Source organism: Aulostomus chinensis, chromosome 1 (genome assembly GCF_037954235.1).
Source record: "Aulostomus chinensis isolate RoL2024-O1b breed Wild chromosome 1, RoL_Achi_v1.0, whole genome shotgun sequence".
In the NCBI taxonomy this organism is placed as follows: Eukaryota; Metazoa; Chordata; class Actinopteri; order Syngnathiformes; family Aulostomidae; genus Aulostomus; species Aulostomus chinensis.
In genome coordinates, this window is record NC_141320.1 from 1,751,931 (window position 1) to 1,774,335 (window position 22,405).

At 41.5% G+C, this 22,405-nt stretch overlaps 3 non-coding genes across 3 annotated transcripts; 1 reads left to right on the plus strand and 2 right to left on the minus strand.

The window, feature by feature from the left end:
• Window positions 1-4,552: 4,552 nt before the first annotated feature.
• On the plus strand, window positions 4,553-4,626 carry trnan-guu (transfer RNA asparagine (anticodon GUU)). Its single transcript has one exon. It is a non-coding gene; the product is annotated as a tRNA-Asn (tRNA).
• A 4,030-nt stretch (window positions 4,627-8,656) lies between these two features.
• On the minus strand, window positions 8,657-8,738 carry trnal-aag (transfer RNA leucine (anticodon AAG)). Its single transcript has one exon. It is a non-coding gene; the product is annotated as a tRNA-Leu (tRNA).
• A 1,665-nt stretch (window positions 8,739-10,403) lies between these two features.
• On the minus strand, window positions 10,404-10,486 carry trnal-cag (transfer RNA leucine (anticodon CAG)). Its single transcript has one exon. It is a non-coding gene; the product is annotated as a tRNA-Leu (tRNA).
• Window positions 10,487-22,405: the final 11,919 nt, after the last annotated feature.

The window sequence follows — 22,405 nt, forward strand, 5'->3', positions numbered from 1 at the left end:
GGCGGTCTGCTGACGTCACATCCGTCACAGAGGCTCACTCCTGCACTCAGAGGTGGCCTTTTAGTTCCATCACTTCACGCTGTATTTACAGATTTATGATTGAGGGGAACAAACCACTCTGATGTCTGGGTTCATCAAGGATATCATTAAAGAAATCCTAACTATCTGGCCAGTTAAATTGATCCTAACTGTTCTTCAGATGTTGTGCTGGTAATGTCATGTAGTTTCTTTTCCAATGTAACTTTGTCATTCTGATGTGTGTATTTTTACTGCTCCAACAAAGCTGTTCCTCTTCTGGGTAAATCAATCATTCAGGCAATCAATAACTGAGTGTCTCTGGTGCTGTACTGTAGTATTGCAGTACAACAACACTCTGATCCTTCCTTTTCAAATGTTTTTATTGTGTTTCTCTCATCAGGTGTTCAAAATGATGACAATAAAAATCAATAATTGATATTCAGCTTTGTTTCAACAATAATAACTGATCAGAAATGAGGCCTGATGGCTGCAATAGCAGCTTTGTGCTGTTCAGTGACTCCTGCTATAAAAAGGAGTCAAGGCCGTCTTAAAGATGTGAAAATGTTCCAAAGATCCTTCTTCATGTTGGTCCTGAACAAGATTGGTGACAGGCCTTTTTTCAAAGGAGCTCCAAAAGGCTCACTTAACCCTTTGAGGCCTGGCTGAGACACGAGGCCTGTTGACCTTTGACCCTGTTGCTCTTTTGCTCTCATTGGCCTCTCCAGTGGATACAGACCTGAAACTTTATGAAATCCTAATCTGGTGGAATAATTCTAGGACCCCCTCCCAAACAGGAAGTGGCTTCAGGAAGGAGGTGGGGCTTCAAAGTTTTAAATATTGGTTTCTGGCAGAGGTGTGAACTCCTCCCAGAAAGCTCATCTCATTTGGAGCAACTTTGACCAGTTATGATGCTTAAGTTAAAGACTTTACTGGACTTTGCCACACCCTTTACGGACAGCAGAAAGGACTTAGGGGGGTCAAACCACCACAGATGCGATCCTTCGAGAACAGAACAACACACTAAAATTTCAACTTCCTAGGTTCAAAGAGAAAAAACTATCCCCTTGTGAAACTGGGCAAAATCAGGGTCTGGGACTTCTGCACTCCGAGAGCCTTTTGGAGCAGAATTGAGGATCAAATCTGGGTTCTGGTGTTTCTACTTGGGCTACATCCACCAAACTTTACACACATAGTGTGATGCCCCAGAGTAGCATGTGCTGGGAATTTCAGCCATCTAGGTGCTAAGGGGCCCAAGCACGGTCCCGGGGCATCCACTAACCCTAAGGGGCTCCTCAAAGTCTGGCCCCTCTTCCCTGGTTTCATTTGAGCTGAAGCCACCAAAAGTCACACCAATGGTTGATGTCAGTGAGAGGACTGATTCTGACATTTTCAGCCATCCAGAAGTTACAGAGCTGAAACACAAGACCCCAAAGCCCCTTCCAAGTTTGTTGCCAGAGATATCGTAGTCATGACTGTGCACCTCCTTTATGAAGAAAAACAAAACAACTACTGCTTTGGGGCTTGTGTTTAGGGTTATTATATTATATTATTATATTATATTATGTGTGTAAAGTTTGGTGGATGTAGCCGGATGGGCCGGTGTGAGCAGGCATTTCAAAATATATATTTCTGGTAAAAACGCAGAAACAGCGGTTAGTTTGTTTTTGTGTTAAAATGAGAAACAGACCCATCCAGTTGTAGTGCCACCACTCAGCGGCCGCCTTGCAGTCAGAAGCCATGAAGAATGTTGCCCAGTAAGAGGAAGGAGAAAGGAGGAGCCGAAAAAGAGAGACTCCCGAGAAGAAAAGCAGACGAATTTCCAAAATTCGACGCGTTCTTTCCAGGGCTGGACTGGGAAGAAGAGACGTCAGGTGTTGGAACGTGTAGTGGAAGAAGAAGGTCTCTGAGTAGTGAAAGAGTATCACTCTTTTAACATGGTTACTGTCTTCCATGTAGAATACTGCACTTTATTTTAATTTTTGAAACTTCAAAATGTGCGCATACATCCTCTGGTATGGCGTGTGCTTACACATATCGTGTAAATAACCATGGAGGGCTGCCAGGGATGAGAAATGCCAGGGCCATTTTTTGGTCCCAGTCCAGCCCTGCTTCTTAACCTGCTCACGGTGTCCTGTCAGCTGTCTTCCCTCAAGGAGGTGGCCAGTCTTGCTCTGGAGCAGTTTCAAAAATAGGCCTCAGCACACTGCCTCTGTGCCATGCCTCTCTCATGCTCCTCTACTCTTTGGTGCACATGCCTCCAGTCTGTCAGGCCTCTAATGAAGACACTTGGATCACTGGGCTTGCTAAAAGCAGGGCAAACAAAACAAAACAAAGCATGACGTTGACCACAATAAGTCAGCCATTTCCACGTCGTGCCGTCCGTTCTAATGAAGAGCCTCTGGACAACAGGGTTTATGGAATCTTGTTGAGGATGAAACTTTAAAAAATCAGTCCTCTGTGTGGAAGAAGGGCGACTAAAATAGTCTCCAACTGTCTGATCTGACTCCTCCACTTCCATTGCAGCAGCATGGCTTGACTAAGAGAAAGAGAGAGAGCTGAGAGATTTCATTGGACGAGCCCAATGTCCTTCAAGAAAATCAACCAATGGGCCGCGTTTCGCGTCTCCGATACCGTTACGGTCGATTAAAAACTATACACTTTTGAAAAACAAATTATGACAGTTATGGGCCGGCCCAAAGATGTGCATCGGCCAGGTGGCCAGTCCAGCCCTGGGTTCACCCTTGATGGGTCACCAGTCCATCCCAGGACCAACACACACAGACAGACAACCATTCACACTCACAGTCATTTAGAGTGTCCAGGTAACCACTACCCTCTTGATGTCTTTGGACTTTGGGAGGAAGCTGGAGTACCAGAGAGAACCACCACAGAGACAGGGAGAACCTGCAGGAGGGGTGGAGGTCGATGAGTCCTGGAGACGTTCAATAATGTCCACAACTTTGGCACCAGGAAGACAGCAGGTGATGGCACCTGGGAGTTCAACAGACCTGATGATTGAACCACCAATCACAAGGATTTCAGCCTCCATTGTAAACAGAGAGTTTAGATGAGAGAGAACCTGCTGTCAGCCTCACCAGTCAGGGCAGTGGCAGAGGCAGCAGAGTTGAATGAAGCAGGACCACCTGGCAGGTCTCAGCTGGAGGTGATGACATCACTGGCCTCAGTCCTCACCAGTGCTCTGCCTAGCAACAGGGACGATGGGGAGAAACCAGTAGAAGCACTCTGAGAGTTGGAGACAGCAGGAGAGAGAGACCACGACAGAGTCACCCATGGGAAACTGTTGGATCCACTCAGGACAGGCTGGACAGACACAGATCAAAGACAGAATTGATGATGATGTCATCAGGGCTTTGATAGTGTCTTTATTTGTACCTAGAATTCTGTCTTTGATCTCAGGAGGACATGAAAGAAACCCAATTGAGGAAAGTAGAGGAGAACATTCAGCTTCATTAGAAACACTTGAACTGTTGAACAGTAGAATTTGTTTGAAACAGTTTACAACACTGAGTGACAGGACTGAAGAGGGGAGAGTTTTGTATTTTCAGTTTAATTCTAACTTAAAACTGGGCATGAACATTTTTAGTCGTTCATATTCTAACATACAGAGGAAGTCATGACATTCCCTTTTTTTTAACCTGTCCTGTTCAGGAAATGGAAATGGAAATTTAGCTGCTATGTTGAATCAGAAGAACCTTTTGAAGTCTACTTTTGCTTCAGTCAGAAAGTAGACTGTTGTTAACTCTCACAATGGTTGGTGATTGTGGAGGAAGACAAAATCCTTATGAACCTCTTTTTAACAGACACACATTTCTAAAGACACTGGTTCATTTTATTTTTCTTCTTTTAGCAGAGGATGGTTTCGATCCATCGACCTCTGGGTTCTGGGCCCAGCACGCTTCCTCTGCGCCACTCTGCTCTACCATTGATGGTGCCAGGAGGCCTAAAAACACAAAACACCAATGAAACCCAGCATCTTGGATCCTAAACTGAAACTCCATCACACCGTGGCTCTGCTGGGGCTCCCACAGGTGAGTGAGGCTGAGCTCCAGTCTGCTCTGAGGAGGCAGCAGACATCTGCACCACTCAGAGGTTTGGTTGGTGTCTTTGACAAAATCCCAACAAACTCAAATCCTGTTGAATCAGGAAGTTCTAGTTGAACTCTCATCCACGTCACATGACCAAGAAAACCTCCTCTTTCATTCAGACCAGAACAGACAAACATAGAAACATTGTTTCAGCTTCTGATCAAACAATAACATGTTCTTGATTGTTTGTCATGTTCTATTAATCAGACTGATGATCTCTGGATGTTCTAGGAGGTGTGTCTGTTTCTGATGAAGCCTGTTTGGTCTGGGGGGGTTAAGATGGTGGGGCTGTTTCAGTTCTAGTGCTGAAGGCTTTCACCATGACAGTCAGACTCTCCTCTGTCCTTCATGGTCCCTCAAATGTGCAGTGTGGACCTCACACACTGAATTTAGCCTGAAAACTCTTCATGAAAAGCAGGTGACTCAGAGTCTCTGTGGCGCAATCGGTCAGCGCGCTCGGCTGTTAATCGAGAGGCTGGTGGTTCGAGCCCACCCAGGGACGATGAACAGGCTCTGCTGGTGCTTAGGAGTCGCTGTGTTAATGATCTGAATGTGGATGGACAGATTGACCCTCCACAGCAGATGCCTGTGACAGATCTCTGGATGAGACGCTTCAGTGTTAAATTTAGTCGTCGTGTGTCATGCACTGTTGAGGAGTCCTGCTGGCTGTGGGTAAAGTGGGGGCTCAGAGTTTGTGGAGTCGGCTCTGGAATGAAGGGGGTCACTGTTTGGTTCTCAGATGCTCCAGCTCAGGTTAGCGAGGTGGTGGAGAAACCAGTGAGAGCTCTGCCAGCTGGAGCCTCTTGGGTCCTGGGAGGCTTCACTCCTGGAGGTGGAAATGGTGAGGAGTTTTAAAATCTGCTCCTCTTTCACGCTGACTTGTTTTGTTGGGTTCCCTCTTTCATTCATGTGTGATTTTAGTCTCAGCTCTCTAAACCTGAATGGAGCCAGAACCCATTCTAAAAGAGCTGCTCTTTTAAACTCCTGGAGATCAAGAGGATCCTGCCATGTTTGTCCAGGAGACCCACAGCACAACAGTCAGTGAATGGGGATGCAGGCAGGCTTTTAATGGAGGTCATTTGAAGTCCCAAGTCCAGTTGGAGCAGAGGGTGGAGTTTGATTCTCCAGGAGGTTTTTGTTGTTGTTTTTTTCACCAGTTTCTTTTGGTTTGGAGGAAATCATTCCAGGTGTTTGAAAGAAGGTGAGAGCAACTTTGGAAAATGTTCAACTGGTGTTTTTAAATGTCTTTGCACCAACAAATGGTGGACAGGACAGCTTTGGAAAAATTTTAATGCCACCGTTCAACAGTGAATCTGCTGGTTTCCTGTTTTTAGGAGCTGATGGGAGCTGCACAGAGAAGCTCTTTGAGACAGGAACCATTCAGAGCTCCACCCTGCTTCTTCCAGCAGGATCCACAGATCCACCAACACACCAGCTGTTTGATGAGTGGAGGCTTTTGACCAGGATTCCTAGACAGCACAGCTGGACTCACTCAACAGCTAACTTGTTAGCACCGACAAGACAGGAGCGCTTCTATGGTTTTACTCAGTGGTTCAATATTTTTAAGAGATGTCCCATTCAGCCTGTGGGTTTGAGTGATCACTCTTCAGTCTCCTGTTCTGTTTTATTAAAATATTCATTTAAAAGCTCCTGAGAGAGAGAGAGAGGGGGGGGGAGACAGAGAGAGAGAGAGAGAGAGGGAGAGAGAGAGATAGAGGGAGGGGGGAGACAGAGAGAGAGAGGGAGAGGGGGGTAGACAGAGAGAGGGGGAGAGAGGGGGGAGACAGAGAGAGGGAGAGAGGGGGGGAGACAGGGAGAGAGAGGGGGGAGAGAGAGACAGAGGGAGAGAGAGAGAGAGAGAGACAGAGAGAGAGAGAGAGGATCAAACTGATCTCAAACTTGACTTCAAAATTCTCTGATTATAATCATTTGTACTCCTTGATAGATTCATCACTACAGTGTCATAGAGGGTCCATTACTATTGCAGTATATTAAAGAATATAAGAACGAGGTTACCATCCATGGAAATATAATATTTCATGTATTGCAGTATATTTTCAAAGATATAACACTTTAATTTTTTTAATAAGAGAGTTTAATGTGAGACTTTAATGTCTGTCTTTGATCTCTAACTCTGACTCTGATGTCATTGGTGGTGACTGAACTCTACCCCCTGACAGACTGAAGGCTCCTATTGGTGATGTCATCATAAATACATGAAGGTCTTGTTTCAATGGTATAACATTAAAGCTCATCTTAGTAAAACAATCAAGTTACCTGAACTAAGTTCTTGAAAAAATGACTGTCACTGACTTAAATAAATCAAATCTACTTCAAAGTTCCTTCTGTTGTCATAAGTCAGCCATTTTAAGTGTACTTGTAGTTCCAGAACATTCCAAGAGGAGATGATATGAATCCATTTTGTTAGATGAACTCTGTTCCTCTGCTTTGATGTTGGTGGACCGAGGGGAGTTTGCCTGAACCTGCTTGGACCTGCTGGCTCCTGCTCAGTCCCTCACTCAGCCTCACTCAGCCTCAGCAGCACGGCTCCACTGAGGACTGATTCAGGTTCCTAGCAACCAAATAGGAGGAGAGCTGAACCTTCTTGCTGTGAGGCCACAGTGCTGACCACTGCACCATTGTGTCCCCTGAAAATGCCACCACCTTGTTGGGCTTTTCTGTAAAAGCAAGCACACATGAACATAGCAGCTTCTTCACAGGGCTAGTGGCGCAATGGATAACGCGTCTGACTACGGATCAGAAGATTCTAGGTTCAACTCCTGGCCAGCTCGCTTTGAACTTCATACTGAGAAGATGAAGTGAGAACCACTGATCAAAGTCACTGAAGTCCTCCCAGGTTTCCTCCTTGTCTGCTGGAAACATGAACACATGAATGATCCTGCTACCTCTCATGTTAAGCTGCACTTGACAGTGACAGCAGGAGAACAAAAATCCCAGTGTGTCATCAACATTTCCTGTCAAATCAATGATAGAAGCTGTTGACTTTCTGGATCAGAACAAGGAGGAAGGAGCCCCAATGAAAGAGTGATGGTTCTTGATTCTGATTTTGTTCTTCACTCCTACACCAGAGAGTGAAAGTGAGGGCTGGCTGGGAGCAACTGCCTGCTTCAGAGTGGGAGGAGCCTCAGGACTTTCCAGTGAGAGCTGCAAACTTCCACCAGCGCCCAGTGCCAGCAGGTCTACATGATGGAGCTGAGAAGAACACAACAACACCAGAGCACTGGAGAGGAGCACAACACTTCTTTGCTTCCTGGCCACTCTCATGTCTGTCTGTCCATCTGGAGCTGGGGGGAGGAGCTTCACATGTTTTTTCTTTTTTAAAAAAGGGAATGTCATGACTTCCTCTGTATGTTAGAATATGAACGACTAAAAATGTTCATCTCCAGTTTAAAGTTAGAATTAAATTTAAAGTAGAAAAACCTTCCCTCTTCAATCCTGTCACTCAGTGTTGTAAACTGTTTCAAACAAATTCTACTGTTCAGCAGTTCAAGTGTTTCTAATGAAGCTGAATGTTCTCTTCTACTTTCCTCAGTTGTGTTTCTTTCATGTCCTCCTGAGATCAAAGACAGAATTCTAGTTACTGTCAAAGCCCTGATGACATCATCAGGAATTCTGACCTGTCCAGGGTGAACCCTGCCTCTTGAACAATGTCACCTGGGATCGCCCCCCCCCCCCCCATGACCCTTAAAGGATAAGAATAGAAAGTGGATGGAGGGATGGACTCAACACTGAAATCAGCTGATCTGATCCACATTCTAATGTTTCCTGTCCCTCTTTAGGAGTCAATGAGAATAGTAGTGTATATAATAATGTATATCCAACCTTGTAGTATCTTTCCAAAGCTTTTAGTATTTCTTCTTGTTTCTACTTGTAGTTTTAGTGTCTGGATCTTTTCTTTTGATATCCTGCTGTCTGCTCTTTGCTTTTGGAGCTTCCTTCAACAACTACCAGGCCTCCTGGGTACTGTAGGAAACATGGTCAAGTTCTTCTGACTTCTCCAGGAACGTCCTGCTCACATTGGTCTGTCTTCATTTTGACTCCTCCCACTGCCACAATGACCAGCCTTTATACTCTTGGTGACTGGGGCCCTGGTTGCTGCAGGCCTCAACACCAGCCTGTGGTTGTGAGCAGGGCAGAACAGAACTGACAGTATCTCCCATGCAGGACCTGGGTCAGCGCCTGGTGCCAGCTGGGGCACCGCTTTAACCTGGACCCCTGGAAGATCTTCTCCAGGAACTCGCCTTTTTCGGTCGAAACAGCGTGAAACTTCAAGTAAAGAATTAAAATGATTTCATTCACAATGAAGCCTCTGTCAAAAAACAAAGGAACAACTGACTACCTCCCCATGACTTCACGCTGATAACCAGGAGGTAACCTGGTAGTCAGAGCAGCGATGCTCAGGTCTGTGGACTCAGAGGAGGGTTCTTCTTTTGGTCACAGGTTTGAAGACCTCAGTGGACGAGAGAGGCAGTAAGAGACCTGCCACACCTCTCCAGTGACCTGGGACATGATGGCAGTGGTGGGATTTGAACCCACGCCTCCTCAGAGACTGGAGCCTTAATCCAGCGCCTTAGACCGCTCGGCCACACTACCTCACTGAGCTGTTCTCTGAGTTGGTCTGCTAAAGGCATGTTGAAGAGGAAGTAACAATGATATCAAACTTATTCTGAAGGGGGACCCCTTTCCTCCACGGTCACAGGAAGTGACGACAGCACCGCTAGAAGCAGGAAAGAAATGGTAAAAGGACTCAGTTTGTACAGAGCCTTTCTACCTCAGCAGCCCTCAAGGAGCTGAACAATGTCCTCTCATTCACACACACTCACACACTGATGCTGAAGGCTGCCATGCAAGGAGCCAACCTACTCATCAGAAGTATTGAGGGGTTCAGTATCTCACTCAAGGACACTTTGACATGGTCACTGGAGAAAGTGAGGATCAAACCAGCCACCCTTTGTTTGCCAGACGGCCACGCCACTCCTGAGTCATGTGACCTGGATAAGATGGTGAACTACAGCTGATCGCCATGCTAGCAAACCCCTTTTGTTTGGTTTGGTTGTTGTTTAGTGACTGTGGATGAATACACAGGAGAAGTTGAGCATAAATTTGTGTTCCCTGTTCACTTGAATATCTGCAGGAGTGTGAGGTGGAAATACTACTTGGAGGAGAATGAGAGTTCAGTCTCAGCGCTATGACCTGTGCTGACACTAAAACATGTCAGCCCACAGAACAAAGATGGCAGTCCTCTGGGAAAGCAGGTACACCACACATACATGAAGAAACCCTACAGGAAACAAATATGTTGCCAGAGACTTTTACTCTGTTTTTGTTGTTTACAATAAGAAGTAGCTGAATCTGACAGGTGAAGGTTTGGAACTACAAGATGGTGATGTTTCCTTGACTTGATGCTCTGACTGTCAGGGTAGATGTCAGCTTCTTCTTCTGCTGCATCTGATTGGCTAGGATTGGAGGTTTTACCCTCCAAGGTTGTTTGGTTCCAGGGGAAATTCTAAAATTCCAGTCCCCAACCTTGGCTGTTCTGAAACTCTTCTCCTGAATCACTCCTGAGCTGCAGCAAGAACAAATACCAGTGCCAACCAGATCAACTTCATGGCTGCTAACAGCCTCAGACACTTGATTTCCATCAATCTGGAGCCAAGAAGGCCCTCACCTGTGGTTCTCCTCCAGGAGGGTCCAGGTTCTGCCATTGTGGCTCCTGGTGCCACTGCCAGAGAGCCTCAGCTGCACACTGCAACATTTCAACAGGAGATTGACATTCCTTCAAATGTCCTGACATCTGATTCCAATGGTTCTGTTCCATATTTATATTTTAAAATGAATCACAAAATGAAAGCTGCCTCAGCTGCTTTAAGAGAGAGAACAAGCTAAGAGATCTGAAACCAGTAAAATATGCTTTTCTGTGTGCAAACTAGTGAGGGGCATGGAAGGATATTTTACCACCAATACAGAACCCAGACTTTAGTCATGTGATGAGATGGAGACTCTGATGATGAAGTTAATGGACAAAATGTGAATTGAAAGAAAACACATTTCTTCAGCAGACTTTGATCCAACATTGAAGTTAGATTTTGGTGGCTGCTCCATGTTGGAGGAAACCAGGCGATGTTGGACCGTCACAGGGAAGCTCCTTTGCCTCCTCTGCTGCCAGTTCAACCACTCACTCCCATCAGTGGAGAGCAGCTTCAACTGGGTTTGGAATGTACCATTGTGGATGCATAGGAATGTGGAGAAAATGTCCTTTGTCAGAAGTGGGATTCGAACCCACGCCTCCAGGAGAGACTGCGACCTGAACGCAGCGCCTTAGACCGCTCGGCCATCCTGACAGACACTGAAAGTTGCCGACTTCAATATCAAATGAATTCATTCACTGACAAAGTAGAATTTTTTCCACAGGAGCTACTGGCTCCTTAGTTGTTACATTTATTGTTAACATTAAACACACAGTCTGTGTTCATGGCAGTAAGAAATGAACCAGAACATTTGAACCACGTAACATCTCTTGATCAGTTTGTTACATGGGACACATTCCAGACAGGAAGGTCATTCTGAGACTTGAACTGGGATCACTGGATCCAGAGTCCAGAGGGCTCACCATTCCACCATGGAACCAAACACAAGGTGGAGGATCCTCTAAATACCACTTGACATCACCTGCAATCAACCTGTTGCTATTTGGAGGTTCATCTTGCTCTTGTTCCAGACTACATTGGCAAAAGGATCATGAACCACAAGGAAATCATGGAACTCCAGATTTATTCAGGACTTTCTAACGACATCGTATGACCTGGGATCAAAGACTGGCCAGGCCTTCCTTAATTTATCAGTTAATTACTGCTTCAACAAATATGCCACTTAATTAAGTTACCAGAATTTCTCTCATTGAAAAACCCACCAGCCTGATTTCTTGACACGACATGAAAAATTCTCCAAGAACCCACAGTTGGGTGGAAAGATACCAGGTTAACCAGGAGGAGTCCTGTTCCTGAACCATGGATGGAACAAAGTCCACTGGAAAACTCAGCAGTTCCTGAGTGCCAGATCCATCCGGGAGCTTGGGTCTCCCCTTGACTGTGGTGATCCATGAGATCAAGGAGGACAGAGAAAAGAAGGATCCTGTTGGAGATCTCCTCCCTTCTTCCTCCACTTCACTACTACTTGGATGTCAGGAATATGAAGTACTTTACTCAAATGAGGTATTAGGAGTTTCCTGTTTGACAAGAAGGAAGTCAGAGGTTCATACCTCACTTGTTGGTGGTGCCCTCAACCTGCTGAGAGCATCACTTAGTTCTCTACAGAGAAACATGGCAGCTCTGCTGAAGGCTGCAGGAAACCTGCTGGAACTGAGACTTGGACTCAGGTCACTGGATTCAAAGTCCAGGGTGCCAACAGGTCCACCAGGGCATCTGTGCTTTACTTACCGTGTAAAAAGGACCACAGTGGTCGTCTGGTTTTAATTTAACAAACAAATACGGTTGAAAACTTTGAGACAGAGACACAGGGCTCTTATTTGAAGGGCCATATTAAAGTAGGAGATGAACACATCCAGGTTAGCATCCCTCTCAGAAGCTGCTACTTTAGCTCTTCAGAGTACAGCAGCCTAGCATAGCTTCATCTGGCCAGTTAGTGGCCCACTTTGATGTCTGGGATATCAGGTTCAAGGTTCTTCACAGCTCTGAATGAAGGCTTTCTAAAGTGTTAACCAGTACTCCAGTTGTAAAAAACAATCAGGGGGATGGTAGATTTTGACGTTTAGGAACAGATCATTTGTGCTGATGACAGCGCATCAGGTGAGAGACCAACAGTGTACCCTTACTCCTCTAAAACAACAAGCATGCTATGGATATTACCTGTCTGCTACTCCTGTCATTGATCTTGACCAAGCCCCCAGGCTGACACTGCTACCACTGCTCCTACATAGTTAGAGTCAAATGCAGAGGACATTTTCCCACCTGGTGCAAGTGCAACTTCATACTCATGCTACCTATAAATCTGGGAATTCATCTATATTTTGAAACAAAACATTCTCAAGTCAAGTCCATTTTAATTAAAGTGCAAGAGCAAAAGAATGAAACAAATGTACTGTGGCAGGATAGCGCTACACTCCCCACCATGAGGGGCAGTGTGGCAGACGATAGTGAGTGGTCACCTAGAAATAGACCTGGTCCGACCCTTCTCCGTCCTTTCCGATTCCTCTCCCTCCTTTACGGAGCCGACAGCCGTGCGTGGTGGCGTCTCGCTGGTCAGCAGATCGGTTACAAACAAAGGTACCTCAAAACCTCAAAATAATGCTACAGTGATGTGGGAAGAATTGCTAATGAACTCAAAATGATGCTAACATTAATGTAGTGATAGTTGCTAATAAACTCAAAGTGATGCTGACAGTAATGTAGTAAGAGTTGCTACGAACCTCAAAATAATGCGACAGTGATGTCGGAAGAATTGCTAATGATCTCAAAATGATGCGACAGTGATGTAGTAAGAATTGCTAATGAAGTCAAAATGACGCTAACAGTGATGTACTTAAAGTTGCTAATCAAATCGGTGATGCTTACAGTAATGCAGTACGTGTTTCGAATAACCTCAAAGTGATGCTGACAGTCATGTAGTAAGAGTTGCTACGAACCTCAAAATGATGTGACAGTGATTTAGGAAGAATTGCTAATGAACTCAAAATGATGCTAACAGTAATGGAGTGAACGTTTCGAATAACCTCAAAGTGATGCTGACAGTCATGTACTAAGAGTTGCTACGAACCTCAAAATAATGCGACAGTAATGTAATAAAAGTTGCTACGAACCTAAAAATATTGCGACAGTGATGTCAGAAGAACTGCTAATGAACTCAAGATGATGCTAACAGTAATGTAGTGATAGTTGCTAAGAAACTCAGTGATGCTGACAGTAATGTAGTAAGAGTTGCTACGAACCTTAAAATAATGCAACAATAATGTAGTAAGACTTGCTACGAAACTCAATATAATGCGACAGTAATGTAGTAAAAGTTGCTACGAACCTCAAAATATTGCGACAGTGATGTCGGAAGAATTGCTAATGAACTTATAATGATGCTAACAGTAATGTAGTAAGTGTTTCGAATAACCTCAAAGGGATGGTGACAGTCATGTAGTAAGAGATGCTACGAACCTCAAAATATTGCGACAGTGATGTCGGAAGAATTGCTAAAGATCTCAAAATGATGCGACAGTGATTTAGTAAGAAGTGCTAAAAAACTCAAAATGATGCTAACAGTAATGTAGTGACAGTTGCTACGAACCTTAAAATAATGCAACAATAATGTAGAAAGAGTTGCTACAAACCTAAAAATAATGTGACAGTGATGTGAGTAGAGTTGCTAATGATCTGAAAATGATGCGACAGTGATGTAGTAAGAATTGCTAATGAACTCAAAATGATGCTAAAAGTAATGGAGTGAAAGTTTCGAATAACCTCAAAGTGATGCTAACAGTCATGTAGTAAGAGTTGCTGCGAAACTCAAAATATTGCGACAGTGATGTCAGAAGATTTGCTAATGAACTCAAAATGATGCTAACAGAAATGTAGTGATAGTTGCTAATCAAGTCAGTGATGCTTACAGTAATGTAGTAAGTGTTTCGAACAACCTCAAAGTGATGCTGACAGTCATGTTGTAAGAGTTGCTACGAACCTCAAAATAATGTGACAGTCATGTAGTAAGAGTTGCTAGGAACCTCAATATAATGCGACAGTGATGTCGGAAGAATTGCTAATGAACTCAAGATGATGCTAACAGTAATGGAGTGAAACTTTCGAATAACCTCAAAGTGATGCTGACAGTCATGTAGTAAGTGTTGCTACGAACCTCAAAATAATGCGACAGTGATGTCGGAAGAACTGCTAATGATCTCAAAATGATGTGACAGTGATGTAGTAAGAATTGCTAATGAACTCAAGATGATGCTAACAGTAATGTCGTGATAGTTGCTAAGAAACTCAGTGATGCTTAAAGTAATGTAGTAAGAGTTTCGAACAACCTAAAAGTGATGCTGACAGTCATGTAGTAAGAGTTGCTAATGAACTCAATTTAATGCTACAGTGATGTCGTGAGAATTGCTCAACAACTCAAAATGATGCTAACAGTAATGTAGTGATAGTTGCTAATAAACTCAAAGTGATGCTGACAGTAATGTAGTAAGAGTTGCTACGAACCTTAAAATAATGCAACACTAATGTAGTAAGAGTTGCTACGAACTTCAAAATATTGCGACAGTGATGTCGGAAGAATTGCTAATGAACACAACATGATGTTAACAGTAATGGAGTGAAACTTTCGAATAACCTCAAAGTGATGCTGACAGTCATGCAGTAAGTGTTGCTACGAACCTCAAAATAATGCGACAGTAATATAGTAAAAGTTGCTACGAACCTCAAAATATTGCGACAGTGATGTCGGAAGAATTGCTAATGATCTCAAAACGATGCGACAGTGATGTAGTCAGAATTGCTAATGAACTCAAAATGATGCTAACAGTAATGGAGTGAAACTTTCGAATAACCTCAAAGTGATGCTGACAGTCATGTAGTAAGAGTTGCTACGAACCTCAAAATAATGCGACAGTGATGTCGGAAGAATTGCTAATGATCTCAAAATGATGCGACAGTGATGTAGTAAGAATTGCTAATGAACTCAAGATGATGCTAACAGTAATGTAGTGATAGTTGCTAAGAAACTCAGTGATGCTTAAAGTAATGTAGTAAGAGTTTCGAACAACCTAAAAGTGATGCTGACAGTCATGTAGTAAGAGTTGCTAATGAACTCAATTTAATGCTACAGTGATGTCGTGAGAATTGCTCAACAACTCAAAATGATGCTAACAGTAATGTAGTGATAGTTGCTAATAAACTCAAAGTGATGCTGACAGTAATGTAGTGATGGTTGCTCATCAACTCAGTGATGCTTACAGTCATGTACTAAGTGTTTCGAACTACCTCAAAGTGATGCTGACAGTCATGCAGTAAGAGTTGCTACGAACCTCAAAATAATGCGACAGTGATGTCAGAAGAATTGCTAAAGATCTCAAAATGATGCGACAGTGATTTAGTAAGAATTGCTAATTAACTCAAAATGATGCTAACAGTAATGGAGGGAACGTTTCGAATAACCTCAAAGTTGTGCTGACAGTCATGTAGTAAGAGTTGCTACGAACCTCAAAATAATGCGACAGTGATGTCAGAAGAATTGCTAATGATCTCAAAATGATGCTACAGTGATTTAGTAAGAATTGCTAATGAACTCAAAATGATGCTAACATTAATGGAGTGAAAGTTGCTAATAAACTCAAAGTGATGCTGACAGTAATGTAGTAAGAGTTGTTATGATCCTCAAAATAATGCGACAGTGATTTCGGAAGAATTGCTCATGATCTCAAAATGATGTGACAGTAATGTAGTAAAAGTTGCTACGAACCTCAAAATATTGCGACAGTGATGTCGGAAGAATTGCTAATGAACTCAAGATGATGCTAACAGTAATGTAGTGATAGTTGCTAAGAAACTCAGTGATGCTTACAGTAATGTAGAAAGAGTTTCGAACAACCTCAAAGTGATGCTGACAGTCATTTAGTAAGAGTTGCTAATGAACTCAATTTAATGCTACAGTGATGTCGTGAGAATTGCTCAATTACTCAAAATTATGCTAACAGTAATGTAGTGATAGTTGCTAATAAACTCAAAGTGATGCTGACAATAATGTAGTAAGAGTTGCTACGAACCTCAAAATATTGCGACAGTGATGTCGGAAGAATTGCTAATGATCTCAAAATGATGCTGACAGTAATGGAGTGAAACTTTCGAATAACCTCAAAGTGATGCTGACAGTCATGTAGTAAGAGTTGTTCCGAACCTCAAAATAATGCGACAGTGATGTCGGAAGAAATGCTAATGAACTCAAAATGATGCAACAGTAATGTAGTGATAGTTGCTAATCAAGTCAGTGATGCTTACAGTAATGTAGTAAGAGTTTCGAATAACCTCAAAGTGATGCTGACAGTCATGTAGTAAGAGTTGCTACGAACCTCTATATAATGCGACAGTAATGTAGTAAAAGTCGCTACGAACCTGAAAATATTGCGACAGTGATGTCAGAAGAATTGCGAAAGATCTCAAAATGATGCGACAGTGATTCAGAAAGAATTGCTCATGAACTTAAAATGATGCTAACAGTAATGGAGTGAACGTTTCGAATAACCTCAAAGTGATGCTGACAGGCTTGTACTAGGAGTTGCTACGAACATCAAAATACTGCGACAGTGATGTCAGAAGAATTGCTAATGATCTCAAAATGATGCGACAGTGATGTAGTAAGAATTGCTCTACAACTCAAAATGATGCAAACAGTAATGGAGTGATAGTTGCGAATAAACTCAAAGTGATGCTGAATGTAATGTAGTAAGAGTTGCTACGAACCTTAAAATAATGCAACAATAATTTAGGAAGAGTTGCTACGAACCTCAAAATATTGCGACAATGATGTCGGAAGAATTGCTAATGAACTCAAGATGATGCTAACAGTAATGGAGTGAAACTTTCGAATAACCTCAAAGTAATGCTGACAGTCATGTAGTAAGTGTTGCTACGAACCTCAAAATAATGCGACAGTAATGTAGTAAAAGTTGCTACGAACCTCAAAATATTGCGACAGTGATGTCGGAAGAATTGCTAATGAACTCAAGATGATGCTAACAGTAATGTAGTGATAGTTGCAAATAAACTCAGTGATGCTTACAGTAATGTAGTAAGAGATTCGAACAACCTCAAAGTGATGCTGACAGTCATTTAGTAAGAGTTGCGAATGAACTCAATTTAATGCTACAGTGATGTCGTGAGAATTGCTCAACAACTCAAAATGATGCGACAGTGATTTAGTAAGAATTGCAAATGAACTCAAAATGATGCTAACAGTAATGGAGTGAAAGTTTCTAATAAACTCAAAGTGATGCTGAAAGTCATGTACTAAGAGTTGCTACTTTGAATTGGTAATGAACTCAATTCAATGCTACAGTGATGTCGTGAGACTTGCTCATGAACTCAAAATGATGCTAACAGTAATGTAGTGATAGTTGCTAATAAACTCAAAGTGATGCTGACATGAATGTAGGAAGAGTTGTTACGAACCTCAAAATATTGCGACAGTGATGTCGGAAGAAATGCTAATGAACTCAAAATATTGCGACAGTGATGTCGGAAGAATTGCTAATGATCTCAAAATGATGCGACAGTGATGTAGTAAGAATTGCTAATGAACTCAAGATGATGCTAACAGTAATGTAGTGATAGTTGCTAAGAAACTCATTGATGCTTAAAGTAATGTAGTAAGAGTTTCGAACAACCTCAAAGTGATGCTGACAGTCATGTAGCAAGAGTTGCTACGAACCTCAAAATAATGCGACAGTAATGTAGTAAAAGTCGCTACGAACCTGAAAATATTGCGACAGTGATGTGAGAAGAATTGCTAAAGATCTCAAAATGATGCGACAGTGATTCAGAAAGAATTGCTCATGAACTTAAAATGATGCTCACAGTAATGGAGTGAACGTTTCGAAAAACCTCAAAGTGATGCTGACAGTCATGTAGTAAGAGTTGCTAATGAACTCAATTTAATGCTACAGTGATGTCGTGAGAATTGCTCAACAACTCAAAATGATGCTAACAGTAATGTAGTGATAGTTGCAAATAAACTCAAAGTGATGCTGACAGTAATGTAGTAAGAGTTGCAACGAACCTTAAAATAATGCAACAATAATGTAGTAAGAGTTGCTACGAACCTCAAAATATTGCGACAGTGATGTCGGAAGAATTGCTAATGAACACAAGATGATGCTAACAGTAATGGAGTGAAACTTTTGAATAACCTCAAAGTGATGCTGACAGTCATGTAGTAAGTGTTGCTACGAACCTCAAAATAATGCGACAGTAATGTAGTAAAAGTTGCTACGAACCTCAAAATATTGCGACAGTGATGTCAGAAGAATTGCTAATGATCTCAAAATGATGCGACAGTGATTTAGTAAGAATTGCTAATGAACTCAAAATGATGCTAACAGTAATGGATTGAAACTTTCGAATAACGTCAAAGTGATGCTCACAGTAATGTAGTAAAAGTTGCTACGAACATCAAAATAATGCGACAGTGATGTCAGAAGAATTGCTAATGATCTCAAAATGATGCGACAGTGATGTCGTAAGAATTGCTAATGAACTCAAGATGATGCCAACAGTAATGGATTGAAACTTTCGAATAACCTCAAAGTGATGCTGACAGTCATGTAGTAAGTGTTGCTACGAACCTCAAAATAATGCAACAGTAATGTAGTAAAAGTTGCTACGAACCTCAAAATATTGCGACAGTGATGTCGGAAGAATTGCTAATGAACTCAAGATGATGCAAACAGTAATGTAGTGATAGTTGCTAAGAAACTCAGTGATGCTTACAGTAATGTAGTAAGAGTTTCGAATAACCTCAAAGTGATGCTGACAGTCATGTAGTAAGAGTTGCTCCGAACCTCTATATAATGCGACAGTAATGTAGTAAAAGTCGCTACGAACCTCAAAATATTGCGACAGTGATGTCGGAAGAATTGCTAAAGATCTCAAAATGATGCGACAGTGATTCAGAAAGAATTGCTCATGAACTTAAAATGATGCTAACAGTAATGGAGTGAACGTTTCGAATAACCTCAAAGTGATGCTGACAGGCTTGTACTAAGAGTTGCTACGAACATCAAAATAATGCGACAGTGATGTCAGAAGAATTGCTAATGATCTCAAAATGATGCGACAGTGATGTAGTAAGAATTGCTCTACAACTCAAAATGATGCTAACAGTAATGGAGTGATAGTTGCGAATAAACTCAAAGTGATGCTGAATGTAATGTAGTAAGAGTTGCTACGAACCTTAAAATAATGCAACAATAATTTAGTAAGAGTTGCTACGAACCTCAAAATATTGCGACAATGATGTCGGAAGAATTGCTAATGAACTCAAGATGATGCTAACAGTAATGGAGTGAAACTTTCGAATAACCTCAAAGTAATGCTGACAGTCATGTAGTAAGTGTTGCTACGAACCTCAAAATAATGCGACAGTAATGTAGTAAAAGTTGCTACGAACCTCAAAATATTGCGACAGTGATGTCGGAAGAATTGCTAATGAACTCAAGATGATGCTAACAGTAATGTAGTGATAGTTGCTAAGAAACTCAGTGATGCTTAAAGTAATGTAGTAAGAGATTCGAACAACCTCAAAGTGATGCTGACAGTCATTTAGTAAGAGTTGCGAATGAACTCAATTTAATGCTACAGTGATGTCGTGAGAATTGCTCAACAACTCAAAATGATGCTAACAGTAATGTAGTGATAGTTGCTAATAAACTCAAAGTGATGCTGACAGTAATGTAGTAAGAGTTGCTACCAACCTTAAAATAATGCAACAGTAATGTAGTAAGAGTTGCTACGAACCTCAAAATATTGCGACAGTGATGTCGGAAGAATTGCTATTGATCTCAAAATGATGCGACAGTGATGTAGTAAGAATTGCTAATGAACTCAAGATGATGCTAACAGTAATGTAGTGATAGTTGCTAAGAAACTCATTGATGCTTAAAGTAATGTAGTAAGAGTTTCGAACAACCTCAAAGTGATGCTGACAGTCATGTAGCAAGAGTTGCTACGAACCTCAAAATAATGCGACAGTAATGTAATAAAAGTCGCTACGAACCTGAAAATATTGCGACAGTGATGTGAGAAGAATTGCTAAAGATCTCAAAATGATGCGACAGTGATTCAGAAAGAATTGCTCATGAACTTAAAATGATGCTCACAGTAATGGAGTGAACGTTTCGAATAACCTCAAAGTGATGCTGACAGTCATGTAGTAAGAGTTGCTAATGAACTCAATTTAATGCGACAGTAATGTAGTAAAAGTTGCTACGAACCTCAAAATATTGCGACAGTGATGTCGGAAGAATTGCTAATGAACTCAAGATGATGCTAACAGTAATGTAGTAAGAGTTGCTACGAACCTTAAAATAATGCAACAATAATGTAGTAAGAGTTGCTACGAACCTCAAAATATTGCGACAGTGATGTCGGAAGAATTGCTAATGAACACAAGATGATGCTAACAGTAATGGAGTGAAACTTTTGAATAACCTCAAAGTGATGCTGACAGTCATGTAGTAAGTGTTGCTACGAACCTCAAAATAATGCGACAGTAATGTAGTAAAAGTTGCGACGAACCTCAAAATATTGCGACAGTGATGTCAGAAGAATTGCTAATGATCTCAAAATGATGCGACAGTGATTTAGTAAGAATTGCTAATGAACTCAAAATGATGCTAACAGTAATGGATTGAAACTTTCGAATAACGTAAAAGTGATGCTCACAGTAATGTAGTAAAAGTTGCTACGAACATCAAAATAATGCAACAGTGATGTCAGAAGAATTGCTAATGATCTCAAAATGATGCGACAGTGATGTAGTAAGAATTGCTAATGAACTCAAGATGATGCCAACAGTAATTGATTGAAACTTTCGAATAACCTCAAAGTGATGCTGACAGTCATGTAGTAAGTGTTGCTACGAACCTCAAAATAATGCAACAGTAATGTAGTAAAAGTTGCTACGAACCTCAAAATAATGCAACAGTAATGTAGTAAAAGTTGCTACGAACCTCAAAATATTGCGACAGTGATGTCGGAAGAATTGCAAATGAACTCAAGATGATGCTAACAGTAATGTAGTGATAGTTGCTAAGAAACTCAGTGATGCTTTCAGTAATGTAGTAAGAGTTTCGAACAACCTCAAAGTGATGCTGACAGTAATTTAGTAAGAGTTGCCAATGAACTCATTTCAATGCTACAGTGATGTCGTGAGAATTGCTCATAAACTCAAAATGATGCTAACAGTAATGTAGTGATAGTTGCTAATAAACTCAAAGTGATGCTGACAGTAATGTAGTAAGAGTTGCTACGAACCTCAAAATAATGCGACAGTAATGTCAGAAGAATTGCTAATGAACTCAAAATGATGCTAACAGTAATGGAGTGAAACTTTCGAATAACCTCAAAGTGATGCTGACAGTCATGTACTAAGAGTTGCTACGAACCTCAAAATAATGTGACAGTGATGTCAGAAGAATTGCTAATGATCTCAAAATGATGCGACAGTGATTTAGTAAGAATTGCTAATGAACTCAAAATGATGCTAACAGTAATGGAGTGAAAGTTTCGAATAACCTCAAAGTGATGCTGACAGTCATGTAGTAAGAGTTGCTACGAACCTCAAAATCATGCGACAGTAATGTAGTAAAAGTTGCTACGAACCTCAAAATATTGCGACAGTGATGTCGGAAGAATTGCTAATGAACTCAAAATGATGTTAACAGTAATATAGTGAAAGTTGCTAATCAACTCAGTGATGCTTACAGTAATGTAGTAAGTGTTTCGAATAACCTCAAAGTGATGCTGACAGTCATGGAGTAACAGTTGCTACGAACCTCAAAATAATGCGACAGTGATGTCGGAAGAATTGCTAATGATCTCAAAATGATGCTAACAGTAATGGAGTGAAAGTTTCGAATAACTTCAAAGTGATGCTGACAGTCATGTAGTAAGAGTTGCTACGAACCTCAAAATATTGCGACAGTGACGTCGGAAGAATTGCGAATGAACTCAAAATTATGCTAACAGTAATGTAGTGATAGTTGCTAATAAACTCAAAGTGATGCTGACAGTAATGTAGGAAGAGTTGCTACGAACCTCAAAATATTGCGACAGTGATGTCGGAAGAATTGCTCATGAACTTAAAATGATGCTAACAGTAATGTAGTGGTAGTTGCTAATCAAGTCAGTGATGCTTTCAGTAATGTAGTAAGTGTTTCGAACAACCTCAAAGTGATGCTGAAAGTCATGTAGTAAGAGTTGCTACGAACCTCAAAATAATGCGACAGTGATGTCGTGAGAATTGCTCAATTACTCAAAATGATGCTAACAGTAATGTAGTGATAGTTGCTAATAAACTCAAAGTGATGCTGACAATAATGTAATAAGAGTTGCTACGAACCTCAAAATATTGCGACAGTGATGTCGGAAGAATTGCAAATGATCTCAAAATGATGCGACAGTGATGTAGTAAGAATTGCTAATGAACTAAAAATGATGCTAACAGTAAAGGAGTGAAACTTTCGAATAACCTCAAAGTGATGCTGA